At 40.6% G+C, this 18,483-nt stretch overlaps 1 protein-coding gene across 7 annotated transcripts in view; it reads left to right on the forward strand.

Annotated features, from left to right (window-relative positions):
• The window catches only part of bcl11aa (BCL11 transcription factor A a), a 195,176-nt gene that overhangs the window by 51,174 nt on the left and 125,519 nt on the right, over positions 1–18,483 (forward strand). The gene's annotated exons all lie outside the window — the stretch shown is intronic.

The raw sequence follows: 18,483 nt of genomic DNA on the forward strand, positions 1-18,483 counted from the left end.
CAGCTCTTTCTGAAGTTCTGAAACACAGCCTGTGTGGATGTTGGAGTTGTGAGAAATGACCTGGAGCTCCCATGTTAAAGCAGGTTGTGTACCTTCCATGGACTGAGATATCCTGTCATGCCTCTGTTTATCAGATTACTGGATGATTTGTCAGAAATAGTCACAAGAGTTAAGAAAAGAATCACTGGTTATTTTGCTGTCTCCCTTGTTCTGACACTTCTTATTTTATGTGGAATTAATTTTAATATTTCACCTCACCTTTGTTATCTGCAATATTGCAAATTTTAATTGACTGAAAAAGTTTAGAACTTTCTTTAGTGTTTGTATCTCTTGTTATTTAATTTAAAATTTATCATCTGGATTTGATTTATCATATTGTATTCAATTAAATCAATGGACAATTCAGCTTTAACTTTTTGTACAAATTCTTTTATCTATTCCTAATTTATAGCTGATTCATTTAAATTAAAAATCAAAATTTGCCAGCATATCATGTGTATGACTCCAAGATTTACGATGTCATTTTGTTATATTATTGTTTTTTCCCTCCTGCTTGATTCAGACTGTCAGTGCTGCTGTGCCTGAAGCATTCTTTCCTCTCATTAATCAATGATTATTTGTAGTTTGATAAATTAATTTATCTGGCTAAGCTATGAGTTTAGGAGAACACTTTGCAGTTTCCTGTACATAGTGTAAAAGACTGCCCTAGCTTAGGAATGAAACGAATAGTCACCATCCAAGTACCTACATGTTGTTCGTTGTTTGTTTTTCTCCTGAAGTACAATGAGTGCTATATCATCCTGCTGCTTGGTACCTCCTGGCACCACTGGCATGTTCTCCTGCTGTCTCACTTTATTTTCCTCATAGCAGCACTCTTGGTGACTTCTGTCAGGTTTGTGCTGATTCCCCTACTACTGCTACTTCCATCTTGTCTCTCTTTTGTAGATCCTGCCAGAACTGTTAAACAGAAAACGCAGGAAATGTTAGTCAGATTTCCTGTGTCCTTATTTTAATTCACCGATTGCAGATCGATGTTACTGGCCAGGCCAGTATTTATTGCTAGTCACCAGTTACCTCTGAAAGGGTAGTGTTGAGCTGCCTTCTTGGACCGCTGCAGTCCATGTGCTGTAGGTTAGACCGACATTAAGGAGAGAATTCCAGAATTATAATCGGTCACACTGTTCCAAGTCTGAATGTTGAGTGGCTTGGAGGGGAACTCCCAGGTGGAGGTGTCCCCATATATCTGCTGCCCTTGTCCTACTAGATAGAAATGGTCATGGGTTTGGAGGGTAATAACGAATAACGAAAGCATCTTTTGGCGAATTTCTGCAGTGCACCTCGTGGATAGTACATGCTACTGAGTGTCTGTTGTGGAGGGAGTTGATGTTTATGGATGTGGGCTGCTTTGCCTTGGACTGTGTCAAACGTTTTGAATGTTGTTGGAGCTGCATCATTCAGGCAAGTGGGGAGTATTGCATTAGACTCCTGACTTGAGCTTCTATAGTATTTAGTTGTTGTAGGATGTTGAGCTATATAGCCAAAAGAATGGAAGACAAATCAGAAGAAATTGTGTTCAAGCTGTAAAACTGAGTGTTCTGATTGCTGATAAGCAAGACATTAAAGTGATATAGGCATACACTTGAACAAAATGTTTGTTTTTTTGGTTTATATTACGGAGGTGCTGAAACCAAGTTATATAACTCCTCCTTCCTCCTTGCCAAGCTGGAAAGTTTAATCTGCACTGGCTGTTTCTTTTAATGTAGAGTAGATCTTTTGACACTAATGATCAATCTTGTGGCCCCCCCTCCAGAGTGTTCTCTGTACTTAAGAGTTTTCTTTGTTGCTTGGCGACTGGAACAGGATTTAAGTGCAGTCTAACCAGAACTGAGTTGGATCACTCCTCCATCTGATTTTATATTTTACTGTTTTTGGCTTTTTGTTCAACCTACTGTTAGCTTTATTAATAGCTGCTGTACACAGTTAGACATGGTGAGTATTGATTTTTATCAAGACCCCTCAAAACAAGCTGTTTTGAGAGTACGCATGTAACTTGCTTTTTCTTAAAGTATTTTGCTATTACCTCCACTCAATTTCCTTTGCTATTTCTGTTCACGTACATATTGTGACTAAATGACTAATTTCTAACCTATATCGCTGACCTAATATGACATCATTTGAATTGTTCTACTAGCCATTGAGATTTGTAGTCAGTTATGTCAATTAGAACGGTTATAGTCACAGCATTCAACCTCCTGGGGTTTATCACCTTTCTGTCAACCCTGAAAACAAAACTCCTCTCACCAGCACCTGTTGTTTTCCAACCAGCAGTCAATTTCAGTTTCTAAAATTTGCATAGCCTTCCCTACCACTTTAAGTTTAATAACTAGCTTTTCACGTGGATCTTTACTAGATACCTTGAGAAAAATCTGGGTACAGTAGGTCTGTTGAGATTGAAAGGCTTACCATGGACCTCTTGGGTTACCACTTGAAAGTTGGCAAGGAGACTTTGTCAGGCTGTTTATCTCCCTGTCAGGTTCCATGTTAACTACTTATTCTTAATTCTCGCTACCTTGTGTAGAACATCTAAACTTGTGAAACTGATCTTGTCTGTCTTATGCTTGACAATGATCATGATGTCCATACTAGTTCCCAAAGCTGAATGTGCGAAACAGAACTAAAGAAAGAAAGTACACCCTGCCCTTAATTATTACATTTTTTTACAGTACGTAAATATATTTAAGTCCTGCTGTACCCAAATGCTCTCACTCTTTCCCTCTGGTGTAAAAGGGCACAGTGAAGTGTCTTGAGAGCTACCTTTTTGTTCTAGTAGTTGTTTGTTTAGACTTTTAAAATTGGGTTTTTTGATTCCAGCAATGTGCTTAGTGAACATTTAAAAATAAAACAAATTGGATGGAATTTTCCCATTTGCAGTTAGTGTTTTGTCCTGAGATTCATTTTGCCTGGTCTGCCATGGCTCATAGTAACTTTTCTCAGGCAATCTTCTGCTATTTGTAATGCATGGGTGTGTTTCTTGGTAAACCACGTGGCCGGAGAGTTGGGTGTGCTCAGCAACTTCCTGCTGAGTTGCTGGTGCTATGCTTAAAGCTCAGCTTCACACCACTTCAGATATTGCAAACCAGAAACTGACCCTGTCAGTGGTGCTCAACTCCAATTATTGAGGACATGCTGAAAGGACATGCTGCTCTCTTCACAATCAGGAACCTGGGGATGTTGGTGTGCAAGGTGTTGAAGAGGAGCCTTTTCCTCCAGACCACCACAGGAGGCCTGTTCCCTCAACAGCACCCTGGGTAAGTTGAGTGAATACGAAGAAAGCAAGCTAAGAGTCTTGCGGTATATCCTATGTAGGTGTGACCTTGCACACATGGGTGACCTGGCAGAAGAATGTAAGTCATTGGTGTACTTGAGCTCCAGAGTGTCGAAGGGCTGCAGTAGTGACTGCGTTGGCCTGAGAACAATCATGATGATATGGTGAAGCTGGTAGTTTGATGCTAACTTGCATAATTAACATGAAGGATTGTACCCAAAGGGCATGTAGGGAAGAGGGCAGTTCTATGGTGACGAGCTACAGCACTAGATCCTGGCTTAAGTTATATCATAACTTCTGTTGTTTAGTTTCTTTGTGACAGAGAGGAGCATTGCTAGTGGCATGTGAATAAGGCAAGTTGGGGTTTTAATGAGATTACCACTCAATGGTGAAATTTTGAAGTTACCATCCACGGCTGAAGGGCTGAATTGGGTAGAACTTGCTTAAAGTTGAGAATCCGTTTTCATTCTATTCACACTACGCCAGGGAGCAGAAAATGTGTCCCTAAATTCAAAACATGCAAGTTATTCTCAATTAATTTCTGTGATGTGCTATAAACCCTTCAAAACTGATCCCCAAAACGCCAACCATAGGCAAAACAAAATTGTTAATTGGGTGATTAGTTCACTCTCTGTACATTGAACTTGAACCCTGACCTTGTCTTTATTGTGGCTTCTTTTTGCTGTGGACTTCAATGTAAAATTTTAAATGTTGATGGATATTCTATTCTTAGATTATTGGAGATGTTCTATTTCTCTAGATTTTGACGGGCCTTTATGTTGTTGGATATTCAGTGGTATTAGATATTCTTGAATAATTTTACAAAATGGCAAAGTAGATTTTTAAAGAATTTCGTTATATCCTTTGATAGTTTTTGACTTATCTGTATACTTGACCACTTAGTGCATTGCTTGTAAATTACTGTTAATTGATATTTAAAAGTTGTTTCCTTTAAGATGTTCTGTTGCAACTGTAACAAACCATGTACTTGATATACTCCTTGAGTGGGCAAGTATATATCATGGGAAGAGAAATCCTGGACCCTTAAAATATCTGGGACATTTATCAATAAGGCAAGGCTTATTGAAATTAATGGTCAAAATTTGTCAGAGAAATAGTCCTATATAAATTGGTTCCAAATGAGAGTTAAAAGCTACAGGTCATGTCAGTACAGTGCCTGTGGTGAAACGATTGAAGTTGGAGCTGTCTAGAGGGCAGAATTGGAGGAGTTCTGTTATCTTCAACGATCGTAGGTCTGGTGGATGAGCAGAGACAGGGAGGAGCAGACCACAGAGGGATTTGAAAGTCAGGATGAGAATTTTAACATCAAGTTTTAGATGATTTGAAGTCAGTGCTGGTCACCAAACATAGGTGTGATGCGTAAATGAGACTTTACTACATTTTGGGTTGCAGCTAGCAGATGGATGGGCTCAGGTTTATAGAGGGCAATAGGTAGATTGAAGAATCCAGCTCCTTATTTGCCTGGACGGCATTCCAGTTCTCAAGTTCCAATACGTTGAATTAGCCCTGCAATTAATCTTCACCTCATTGCTGAACGTGAAATTCAATATGTGGTTACCTAATATTCTTTATTAATATGGGTGCATCTCAAGTGTCCACTTGAAGTGCAGAGGCTGATGAATCCATTCACACCCCCTGGAAGTTTTAATATAGCTGCGTTAGGGTCCTTTGTAGAACTGAATTGTCTTGAATTAAAAAAAAAGACCACAAGTAGCAACCCAGCACAGGCTAGCCTAATTTGCTGTCCTTCTATTGTACACCTCCCCTTTGGGTAATGGTGATAGTGTGCTGGATGAGCTAAGCATTTTCAAGCTGTGTATCTTTTTAATTGGACGTGAATCTTTTTAGGGTAGTATGCATGACCCTTGCGAATTTCCCCTCCCCCTTGGAATAAGCTAATAATTAGGTGCTTTACATATTATTTTAATGAGCTGTCTTTCTTGTTGCACACCTCCATGATCGTTTAATTTCAGTCTGAATTAAGTCTAATTGGTAGGTTATAGATGGTTTCTTCCAGAAGTGTGCACCTTCCAAGTGTATGTGCTTCAAGGTATTTCTTATAATGTGATGTATGAATAGTCCTCCGAGTAATTCAATTAGATTGTTTAATCACAAAATATCTTCATGTAACTTGTGCGACACCTGCTTTGGTTTAAACTTATTACAGTTGTACGTTGATACTTACTGTATTCGTAAATAGTAAATAGAAGCTAAAACTGGCTCAAAATATCTTTTGATTGAAAAATTCTTGTATCTTTTATATTTGGCTGGGAAAATCAACATGGTGGTTAAATGTAATCTCTATCACTGAAATGTGGTTTTGGCACATTTCCTAAGATTGAAGGTTGTGTAATTTTGTGATGTAATAACGCATTTAGGGCATTAAATACTGGGAAATTCTTGTCTTCTGAACCAAAGTTGCTCAAAGACAGAATTGGTTTTTTTTTCCCCTTTAATCTAGGTAAAATATTAAGGTGTTTCCTGTTTTGGAGATGGCTCAATTAATGCTGTAGTCTGTTTGTTGAACGGTCATCTCTGAGCAGGTTGATTAGAAAATCTCTACAAATTAAATGTCACAAATGTTGAAAGAACTTAGTTCCTCCCTTTATATTCTTTAGCATTAATGGCATGTTCAAAGTATCTTCCACCATAATTAACACCTAGTTGAACAAGCCTTAAAGCTATTTAGCCATTTAATAAGTTTCAAAATTCCTGCAGCTCATACAAGTATCTAGTTTTCAGATAGGAGTTCTGAAGAAGGGTCACCAGACCGGAAACGTTAAGTCTGTTTTCTCCTCCACAGATGCTGCCAGACCAGCTGAGCTTTTCCAGCAACTTTGTTTTCGTTCTAGTTTTTGGACGTCTGTAGCTTCCGGATAGCCACGTTTTGGACAATGCACCCGTGTTAATGATGATAACAGCCAATTTCATATTTGAGTCCTTGAATTGCTCAAAAATGAGATTTGAAGGAAATTACTGAAACCCTGTAATCAGACAATTTGTGTTTGGTAAATGTGTGACAGGATGATGTAATTCACTTTGGAATGGCAAACAAAACTTTTACTTGCACATGACCATCATCACAGTGTGCAACTATTTGCCCTCTACATGGAGGGACAGTGGCCATCTCCTATCATTTCCATTAATGCAACCTCAACAAATCTGAGACTCATAAATATTTATTGCCCCTCTGACCCCCTTAAACATGTAAAATAGTGTTCAGAATGATTGTTCAGTTAGTTTAGGCTGAATTCTTGTTTAGTTGTAACAAAATGCTGGTCTGTGCGAAAGTACAACTGGTTGTTTAAAGTGAAGGCTGCAGTTGTATTGTTTAAAGCAGGTTAGTTTTGGTCCGTGAGAGGAAGAAGATAGTAGAAAATAATTCTGAAAATAGTAGCAGTCTTGTATCCTTTGTATGCAGATGAACAAAAACTGTAATCGAAAAGCCTTGATTGCTTAATAGAGAGAAACCACCTTTAAGTAACCATGGGAGTGTCTTACACAAACAATTTTCACTGCTGGTATTAAAAGAACTGAAGTGCTATTGCATGTATTTATTAACCTATATCACTGAACTTGAGTATTCCAGGAACAGGAAAGCTTAACACTGGCTTTGAAGGACCTGTTTAAAAATGTCATTCTTTTTAAAGGAGTCATCTTATATTAAAAAAAATCTTTTCCTATGGTTTCTGTATTTGAGAGAGTTATAAATGGCAAATTGGAAGTTGTGGCATATCCATATATCAAACTGAATGAGTATACAAGAACTCAAAAATTAGTTGTAGTTTGTTTTTGTTTCATAGTAATCGTGATATACTTTTGTGCTATTGCTTTCTGAGCAAGTTGTTCAAATAGTTTGGATCATTGAAATTGCATTATTTTTCCATTTTGCTCCATGGCATTGCAGTTTGCAGTTCCATATTTATTTTCTGCCAAACTTAAAATAAATAGCAATGAGCTGATAATCGGGCATCAAGCAGTAAATCCTACGTGTTTTCACGAGGTGTGCTGACTGTGGCAACTGTCCATTGTATTGCACACTGTCACACATTTCGTGGGCATTTGTGAGCATTGAATTGAAAAGGTCTGTAGATAAACCCCCTTTCATTTATGATTTAATCACAGAGAAAATGATTCAAGATTTAATATCAATGCCCAAATGTACTTCTCACCCAGAACTTTCTGAAATGCCAGGCTAGTTGTAATTTTGTTTAGCACAGCCAAGTGACTTTGTGAGAATGTTGCATACTACAAATACAGGATTCAGCCTAAAATTCTGTTGCATTTAAGGTTGATTTTTTTTTAGTGCGGTATGCAGTAATGTTAAGGATTTGTTAAGACATGGTATAACTGGGTGTTCCTCCAAGGATCTCGGACATTGCTTCGAACAGGTTTTTTTTCCCCAAATGTTACTTTTTAGCCAAGTCTCTGAATGCTGACCAATCAGATGGTAACTTTGAGGCTTTATTTTAAAAAATAACACTGATTTGTTAGGAAGAAGATGCATGAAGAAGGTTAATTTTTTTTCCCTTCAGTTTCTGCTCTTTAGGTAATAGCTGTGTGGTTCCACAGACCCTGACAACTTGCTGATAGCTCGACGATGGAGCTGTTTCTCATATGCAACCTAGATAGTGAGAACCAGCAAGCTATTTGACTGTGGAGGGCAAGCGACCTTGATCCTGGCCTTGAAACATCCATTACAACAGGAATCAATGATTTGCAATTAACAATGAGAATCCAGAATTCCCTCATCTCTTCTCCCTTAATACCGGGGATTGAAAGAACAGAGATTCCAGCAAATTTATCGAAAATCAGGGACTAGACCAGGACTGTGAAGTCTGTGTGATTAAACATCACAGATTACAGTGTGTTTATTTGCTGAGCAATTCAGAAAGGAATCGGAGATAAAAGGGGAGAGAGAAAAAAGTGGTCAGTGAATGAGAATGCCTGTTTGAAGATGATTGTCGCTTAGTTACTTATTTATTCATTTGCTCATTTATTCATTCCCAACACTCTTTAACTGCAAAGGGGAAGTAGATGTTGCCACAGGGGTCTTCCTATTACCAGTAAGAAGCTTCTAATGCAACTTTAAAATGACTTGTACCTTTTCTTAGCAGACTGTTGTTACCTTGTTCTTTGCAGTGTCTATTTTTGTCGAAGAAAATTACTCAGGGAGTGAATCCTTGGGGCTTTGCACAGCAGTGCAAACACTTTTTAATTAATTTGATGTGTTTGTGTGGAAACCGTCATTGGTGTTTAATAATTAACTCATTGAGTACCAGGGTATTACCCATTTTTGTAGCTTTTAGGAAGTGGCAAAGCTGCATTTTTGTTAAAAATTCAATTGTTGAAGCAAAATAATCAGTCTCTTGAATTTTGACAGCTTTTGAATTATCTCTCTTTGAGATGTCATAATAGCCTTCTAATGTTGAAGAGTTAATACAAAACAACACTTTTTTTTATCATGTATGTTGAGTAATTCTGCTTGTGTTCCATACCAAAAGAAAGCTTTCAGCAACCTGTTACTGAACTAGGACCACGTTAATACCACTTAACCATCACATATTAAAAATAGTTAGACACCATTTTTGGAAAAAAAAAATGCATAAAAGGACCTAGCTTTGCCTGTATTTTTAAGTGACATGGAACGTTCTTTGTTCCAACCCCATTCAGGACCCTGATTACCTTTTGTTTTTCTGTTATATTAATGTCTACATTAGAGCCGTTTCCTGATCTTTCATTGAACGGGAAAATTTCATCAATTTTGTTTTCAATATTCAGGCTTCCTTTTGCCCTCGCTTGGTCCATACCCAACAGATTCCTTCTTTCCTTTGACTTTTCTGCCTCTGAGGATCCTGGGTACAGATTATCAACCAAACAACAGATTCTCACAGCTCCTATGGACAGTTCCGTTAGAAATACCTTTTTGTTTCTTTAATTATGCCATACCCACTTCATTTGGCTTTGCACCATGAAACTGCCAATCAAACTGTGAACCAACAGCCCCCTGCCCCCACTGTGATAAGGCTGATAGGATGGAATCTGTCTTGCAGCACTAATCCTCAGGGTTAGGTCAATAATTGACGTTGAAGACAGTCACAACAAGTTTTTTTTAGGGAAGAAAAATTAAAGTGCATTGGATGTGAATGCTTCACAGTTTGACAGTTTGAATGTTTAACCACCTTTTACCACTCCCATGTCCACATTTAATAATTCATTTTAAGGGTGTGTGACTGCTCTGCAAGGAAATTTGACCTATCCCCAAGGGCTCTCTGGACCAATCCAAAAGAGACATTGGAGCCTCCTTAAAAGGATACTTTCCCTCTCCAAATGATTCCAGTAGCTTTTAAATGTTTTACTCCAATGTCCAAGGCGCACAAGTCGTATTTTGCACATCGTGCACATGAAGATCATATCTGTTTGCTGACAGCTGCCACTGTGAACCATGGATATCGATTCATGTGGTTCCGCCATGCCTCCCCCTAACAAAAATATGGGTGTTGGGCACAGGGGCATGTCATCTAGAACCAGGGATCTAATCTCTGTCTGCAAGGTCAATCAGAGGCCTTCTAGCTTGGAAGCAACAGCATAGACTGGAATTTAAATATGGTCACCGAGAGGATTTTTGACAAGGAAGCATCTTCTTTCCAGTACTTTTCCATTTTTCAAAAAAAGTGGGGAAGGAATGGTGGGTGGCGAGAATCCATCCAGTGGGTGACTAGATTTTCTGTGTCAAGGCAGAAAGGGAAGGCCTGTAGAGCTTCCTGCTGCTTTCCTCACCCCATCTGACCTCTCACCACCTCACGGTGTGCCCCTGCGCCTGGATGCTAGGTCTCTGCTGGTAACTAAGTTGACTGGCTTTAATTAGACTTAATCAGACTTGTTGAGAACCTTATTGCATCACTGTTGTGGTGCAGCAATAGTGTCACTACCTCTGAGAAAGAGGGCCCTGCATCAAGTGCCAGCTGTTTCAACACATCTGAACAGGTTTATTAGAAACAACTTCACCACTTGCAGGTAATAGTCGTTCTGGCCCCCTCTCCCACCTCTGGGGAAAAGTGGCCAGGACCTGACACCTGCTTGCGTGGCTAATTTTAACCCCCCTCCACCTGCTTCTGTCACTGCCGGAGGTGAGCCAAAAGCCCACTCTACAATTTTCTTTGTTCATTACTTGTTTGAATATGTGCAACTTGTGACAATTGTAACAGATGGCTTTTTCGTCCAACTTTTTTTTTGAAGTGGAAACTATCTTGACTTAGTAACTGACAAAGGAGTGGCTGGAATGCATGGTCTTCTTCTGCCTGTAAGAACTGGTGGTTGTATTTCATTCATTAAACTATGAAAGTGAATATTTCTTGGTGAAATACTGAAATAGTTAAATGGCTGGAAGAAGCTGGGTCCATTCGAAGTCCAAACCTCACTCAATTAGAATGCTGGTTTCTGGACTCATCCTGTTTCACAGATTTACTTTGTCTATCAGCCATTGATTTACCAATGTTCTGAACTGAAGCAGTAATTGTAACCAATTCCACTCTATATGTTTTTTACATTTTTAAATAGTTGATCAGTGTTCACAATCTGTTTAGTGAATTAAATTCCAGTTATATTGGCTACTGTGGCTAATGCATATTAATCACTAAATTGTTCTAAGTAGAGTAAAAGTAAGTGGATGATTAATGTATCATAACAGGTAATTGATTAAAAATGCTCAGGCACTCAAACTGCAGAAATGCAAACAGCTCCATGTAGGACACTTATGTTCGTTGATTTTGTAGCTGAGCTCTTGTATGCTTTGAGAGTGCTATTGCTTGGTATAATTTGTAACAGAACATTTACAGTCACTGAAGAGATACTGTTTTTCCAACTGTGTAGTATTGATCCCCATGAATACGTTTTTACTTTCTCTGACTGTACATTTGATTTGTCCCTTCGTAATTGCAAATTTCATTTAACAAAAATTCTGTAGTGGGCCTTGTGTTTCCTACCACATTCCCTTCCTGCAGGCAAAATAAAATATTAAAGCTCTCAGAATGTAGGAAGTATTTCTGCTGGGTATAATTGTAGATTTGCTTTTTTATCACACATTCTGGTTTTGGTACTCCATGGCCTGGATCTTTCTCCCTTTTTACCTGATTTCACATGTCCTTGGTTGTGATACTGGTTAGTGAGTTTTTTAAGTAACTGTTCCTTGATCATAACCATTTGAAGGGCTTTCATCTGGAATGTTAGCAGACCCTGAAAATGTTCACCAGGCATTAGAATCAAATACACATTTTTCTCCTTTCCTCCTTTTACTCCTTTAGCACACTAGCATTAGCAACATGTTACTGACTTCCAGGATTGTTAATGTGCTTATTAAGAAAAAATACCTTTTGCCTCTCACCTCCACCTTGATTGCCAGGGTAAGTAATTCACTCATTCTGTCTGCAAAATAAAAAAAAATTAAGCTTCTAAATGTTTCGTTCCTTCCACTGCTCCATTCTGTTTCTCTCTCTTGCTACAGATGAAGAGGCCTACAGCTTTTATTTTCTTAACGTGAAAGAATCTTACCACAATTCCACTGGACAATGCATTGCTAGGTAAAATCTGTGGCTAGTTGGCATTTGGTATAGCAATTATTTCTGTGTGCCTGAACTTTTGTGTGGGACCTTTTTCTGAATTGGTTTAATGTAGACTGTTAGAGGGTGTGTTGGCGCAATAGTAATTTGACTGGACCAGTAATCCAGAAAATCTGGGGACAGCGGTTCACTTGCTACCGTTGGAGCTGGTAGAATTTTGAAAAATGTAATAAATATGGAATTAAGATCTAATCTCAGTAATGGTATCCCTTTAGAAAAGGAAACCTGATACTCATACCTGGTCTGCCCTACAGTGACTCCATAGTGATGTAGTTGATTCTTAAATGGGCTTTCTAAAATGGTTGAGCAAGCCACAGAGTTTGTTTCAGACAGTTACAAAGTCTAAAAGGGATGAAACTAGACGGATTACCTGACATCGACCGAGGCACCTAAAACAATGTCAAGCCTGCAAAGTGTTCCTTACACAAACATCAGAGACATCTGCCAAAATTGTGAGCTGCCCCACAAACTTAACAGGTAATAGCCTGATACAGTCATACCCACCAAGTCGCACTTTACAAAGTGCCAGATATGACCATCTTTTCCCTGAGTATGACATGACCCACTGGCAGGACAGGCCTGCAAGAATTGGCAATACAGTGGTGTACAGTCAGGCGGAGGTTTCCCTGCATCCTCAACATTGACTGTGGGCCCTATGTGATAATATAAAGCTTTGTATGTGATAATTTCTGCTGATCACCTGCTACCACCACCACCACCCCTGCTTCATCTCGTTAATTCTTGTGTCCGTTTGCAAAAAATGCTGAGTGTGGCACCTCACAGAATGTACTCTGGGTTTCGTTGTCAATTACCAAGAATGGCTCACTAACACACCTACAGAGCTGGCCATGTCCTAAAGGAGATAGCTACTAGATGAGGTCCACACCAGCTGGTGAAAGAGCCAACAAGAGGGAAAAACCTGTTTAACCTTGTCTTCACTGGTCTTGCTTCCATGGATGCATCTGTCTATGCCAAGATTGGTAGGGGTGACTTCTGCACATTTATTGTGGAGACTAATGTGTTTACATTGAAGATTCTATCCATCATGTTGTGTGGCATTATCATCATGCTAAATAGGACAGACTGCGAACAGATATAACAACTCAAATGAGCATCCAGGAGTACTGTAGGCCGTCAGCAGAATATTGTTTTTAACTATAATCTCTAATCTCTAACCTCGTGGTCTGGTGGATCCTGCACTCTACCATTATCATCAAGCTGGACATCAATATTGGTTCAATGAAGAGTGCAGGAGGTCATGTCAGAAAGGCACTAGGAATATTTAGTAATGCTTTGTGAACTTACAACATAGTTCTGTTTGCATGACAGACATGGAAACATACAATTGAGAGAGCTAAAGAGATCCCACAATCAAGGGATTAGGTATCTACCTAATTGGGAATGGTGGGCAATAAAACAATTGAGTGAAGGAGGAAGATCCACAAATATCCACATTCTCAATGATGGCAAAGCCCAACACTTTCAATGTAAAAGACACTGATGCATTTGCAGGTATCTTCAGCCAGAAGTGACCAAGTTGATGAGCCAGCTTGTTGTCTTCCAGAATTCTGCAGCATCACTGCCAGTGCTCTGTATGATATTAGGAATGACTGATTGCTCAGAATATTGCAAAAACAGTGGGCCCTGGGTAGTATAAGTGTGTTAGTATTGAAAACTTATGCTCCAGAGTTAGCCATGCTGTAGTTCAACTGTTTTAATACAGCAACAACAATGGTATCTAACCAGCAATGTTGAATTGCCTGGGGATGTCCTTTCCAAAAAAAAAGCAAGATGAATCCAATGTAGATGTTAAACCACCCATCAGTTTTTCTTGAGGATCAGTAATGTGGTGGAAGGAGTTGTTGACAATGCTTCGTGTAACACTGTCTATAATTCAATGACTAATTTAATAATAATCTGTTTATTGCTCACTTTTTGGCTTCTCTGGGAACCACTCTGCTCTTAATCACATTACAACTGTGGTCCTAATGTTGACTTGAGAGGTGAACTCCAGGGGGAGGATAACGGTGACAAAAGCAGCACTTGACCCAAGTCAAATCAAGGAGCCTCCATGAAAATAACGTCAGTCGGAATTGGAGGAAAATTTGTCACCGGTTGGAATCCTACATAGCACACTCTCAGATTCACAGAATTGGCCCGGCACAGATGGAAGCCATTTGGCCCATTGTGTCTACGCAGCGCTCTCATGAACATTATGTTTCAGTGTATTTTCCCAGCTGTTTTTCCATACCCATGTACAATGTTTCTATTCAAATATTCATCTGATGCCTTCTTGGCTACCTCGGTTGACTCTGATTCCATCACGCTTCCAGGCACTGAATTCTAGACCCAAGCCACAAAGGGAGGAGGTTGCACTTGTTTGAGGTCAACCATATTAGTCTCTGGACATAATTTCAGGTGTTCTCAAGGACTTTCTTTCTCTGCCTTCCTTGGTCTTGTCATCTTCACCTGCTTCATCAATAATCTTTCTGCCTTGATGTCAGAAGTGGAGATGTTCACTGATGATTGCACAATGTTTGATGCCATTCTCAACACAGATTTGGAAGCAGTCCATGTCCATATGCAGCAAGACCAGGAGCTCATTTTGGCTTGGGCAGATAAGCAAGTAAAATTGTGTCAGACAGGTAATAGGCATTTACCATCTTGAACAAGAGAGAATCTGATCATCTCCCATTGACATTCAGTGGCATTACCATCAGTAAGTACCTGCTGCCAACATCTTGGGGGTTACAATTGACCAGAAACTGAACAGGATGTGCCGTGTAAATATACTAACCTTAACTCTGCAAGAACAAGGTAGGGATTAGTAATTTAGTAATTCTGAGGCAACTAACTCCGTCCTGACTTCCTAAAAACCTTACCTCCATCTACAAGGCATAAGTCATGAGTGCTTTGGAATATTTTTCATTTCTTGGATGATTGTAGCTTCAGCAACATAGAAGAAGCTTAACGCCTTCAAGGATAAAGTAGTTTCTTGTTTGTCTCCCTCATCTAATATCTTTAACATTCATTCTTTCCACCACTGACATACAGTGGCAGCAGTATGTACTGCCTTTAAGATGCCTGTAAGCAACTCACCCAGGCTTGCTAGGCAGCAGATTCTAAATGTTAAACACATGGGGACTACTAGCACCTGCAAGTTCCCCTCCAAGCCCTGCACTATCCTGACTTGAAACTATTGTTGTTCCTTCTTTTGGGTCAAAATACTAGAACAGCTTCCTAACAGCACTGTGGGTGTTCCTACACCCGAAGGACTGAACCACATTTTTTTAGGGACATTTGGGGATTGACAGAGTGCTGGCTCAGCCAACAACATCAATATCCGGTGAACTACAGAATTTTAAAAACAAAAGTCTGTGAGGTTTGATGGGCTTCAGATTGGTTTCACAGGTTGGCGCAACATCGTGGGCCGAAGGGCCTGTACAGCGCTGTTATGTTCTATGTTCTTTCTAGTTAGTGTAGGTTTGTTATGGTTAGTCGTCAGTGACAAAGTATCTGGCTTGTCACTTTGTGAATGAAATAGTTAAAAATGTATAGAGTTTTTTTTATAATTCATTGTAAAAGTCGCCAATTAGGCCAGAATTACTGCTGTCATCATTCAGTTTGTTTTGGTGGCAGTTGAAATAAATGAGTAAATTATAACAATACCTACACCTGCGCTTCGTTATTTGTACTCAACCTCATGTAACATTGCTCCCAGAAAAATATTGCACACAATTTTAAGATTGTAATCAGAATATTCAAATCACTTTATTGGGTTAACCTTTGGTCGCTTGTCAATTTGATTTTCTGTGTTAGCCTTTTTAATATTTCTCCCAAAGATTTGATGTAAATCTTTAATTTACTTTTTTAACAAAAGTCATGCCTGTGAGGCATCTGGAGGGAATGAAAGAACAAACCAGTGAAGTGTGGGGCTGGACTGAAGCCTGAAGTCTGGAGGGGTGGTCTTAAATTGAATGGCAGGGGCTAAGCGTAAATGGTGATTGTGAATGATTTTAAGTTGAGCCTATATAAACTAGACTTGGAAGCAGCAGGCAACCAGGAGGTAGTGGTAAAAGATGAAAAGACTTCATATCTGTGCATGCAAAGTCCTTTTGGGAGTTTTAGTTTGCATGGTTACTTTGTAGTAGAAGCTTGTGATCTTGTTTGGTTCAGATTTTTGGGTGTCTGATGATCAGTTTGGACCATAAGATACAAAATGGAGGATTTGAAAATGTTTAGGAGGCGGAACAGTCATGTCTGGATAGATAGCAGTTGCTGAGCAATTGAAGTGCTTTTTCCAATTGTGATTTCTTTTGTGTTTATTATGACACAGGATATTTGTTATTGGGTTATAATGTGGTGGATAACAAAGGGTTGCTGGTCAGACTTATTTTGCTGGAATGCAGTTGGGAGAAGGGTTTTATTTGAATCGTGTTCCAAAAGTAGAAAATAAGAAAGGAGTTGCACATAGATGTCCCAGTATGAAATTAGAAGACAAATACTGTGTGCTCACAGTGGAAAGGAGCTGGTGCTGCCCTTTTCTGTTGTCAGGTAAAATCCCATCAGTTGCTACCTATAAAGTATACCTGAAGTCTGGGGCAGTGCACGTGACAAAACTTCAGGAAAAGCCATGAAGTAGTTTCAGCACTGGCTGTGCCTGCTTTTGCTGCTGTCCTGCTATTCATTGTCCCCACCAGTTGAACTTTTCAATGTCCTTTTTCCCACTGCTGCTTTCACTACATGTTTTCCACCCTCTCTGATGAAGGGTCTAGGCCCGAAACGTCAGCTTTTGTGCTCCTGAGATGCTGCTTGGCCTGCTGTGTTCATCCAGCCTCACATTTTATTATCTTGGAATTCTCCAGCATCTGCAGTTCCCATTATCTCTGGAATCTATCTCCTTAGTACAGACAAAGGGGGTTGCAATGGGTATCTGCATGGGCCCAAGCTATGCCTGCCTCTTTTTGTAGGATACGTGGAACAATCCCTCTTCCGAAGCTATACTGGCCCTATACCCCACCTCTTCCTCTGTTACATCGATGACTGACTGTATCGGCGCTGCCTCGTGTTCCCGCGAGGAGCTCGAACAGTTCATCCACTTCACTAATACCTTCCACTCCAACCTTTAAGTTCACCTGGACCATCTCCAATACCCCTCTCTCCTTCCTGGATCCCTCTGTTTCCATCTCTGGCAGCCACCTGGAAACTGATCCATTTCAAGCCTACCGACTCCCATAGCTACCTAGAATACATCTCCTCCTATCGCCCACCTCGCTGCAAAAATGCCATCCCCTATTCCCGATTGCTTCGCCTCTCCTGCATCCGCTCCTGAGATGAGGCATTCCACTCCCAGACATCCCAGATGTCCTTGTCCTCGTTTTTCAATGACGGCAACATCGCCCCCCCCCCCCCCCCCCCCCCCCCCCGCCCCCGCCCCCCCATTCTGGTCAAAAACGCCCTCGACTGTGTGTCTCGCGTTTCCCGCAACTCATCCTCCACATCCCCTCCCCCCACAATAACAGCCAAAAGAGAATCCTCCTCATCCTTGCGTACCACCCCACCAACCTCTGGATCCGACGCATCATCCTCCGACACTGCCACCATCTGCAATCTGACCCCACTACCAAAAACAATTTTCCCTCCCTGCCCTTTATCGGCTTTCTGGAGGTATCACTTTCTCAGTGACTCCCTTGTCTGTTCCACACTCCCCACCATTCCCGGCACTTTTCCCTGCAACCGCAGGAAGTGCTACACCGGCTCCTACACCTCACCCCCATCCCTTCCACATCAAACAATGTTCACCTGCACATCTGCTACTATGGTCCACTGGTATCCGCTGTTCCTCTTGTGGCCTTCTCTACATCGGGGAAACCAAGCGGAGGCTTGGGGACCACTTTGTGGAATACCTACACTCGGTTTGCAACAGACAACTGCACCTCCAGTCGCGAACCATTTCAATTCCCCCTCCCACTTCTTGGATAACATGTCTATTCTGGGCCTCCTGCAGTGCCACAACGATGCTACCAGAAGGTTGCAGGGACGGCACCTCCATATTTCCCAATGGTAACAATGTGGACTTCGCAAGCTCCAAAATCTCCCCTCCCCCAACTGCATCCCAAAACCAGCCCAGCTCGCCCTAATCTGTCCTCCCACCTATTCTCTCCTCCCACCTCAAGCCCCACCCCCATCTCCTACTTACTAGCCTCATTCCTGCCTCCTTGACCTGTCTGTCCTCCCTGGACTGACCTGTCCCCTCCTTTTTATCCTCACCTTTTACTGGCTCCTTCCCTGCCTCCTTGACCTGTTGTGTCTCCTCTCTACCTGTCTTCTCTATCCATCTTCTGTCTGCCCCCCCCTCCCTATTTTTCTCAGGAATTCCCTTGTACTCCCCCATTTCTGCTGAAGGATCTAGACCTGAAACATCTGCTTTCCTGCTCCTCTGCTGCTTGGCCTTCCAGTTCTATACATCTGTTCATCCAGTTCTATACCTTGTTATCTCAGATTCTCCAGTATTGGCAG

This window comes from Stegostoma tigrinum, chromosome 9 (assembly GCF_030684315.1).
Source record: "Stegostoma tigrinum isolate sSteTig4 chromosome 9, sSteTig4.hap1, whole genome shotgun sequence".
Classification (NCBI taxonomy): domain Eukaryota; kingdom Metazoa; phylum Chordata; class Chondrichthyes; order Orectolobiformes; family Stegostomatidae; genus Stegostoma; species Stegostoma tigrinum.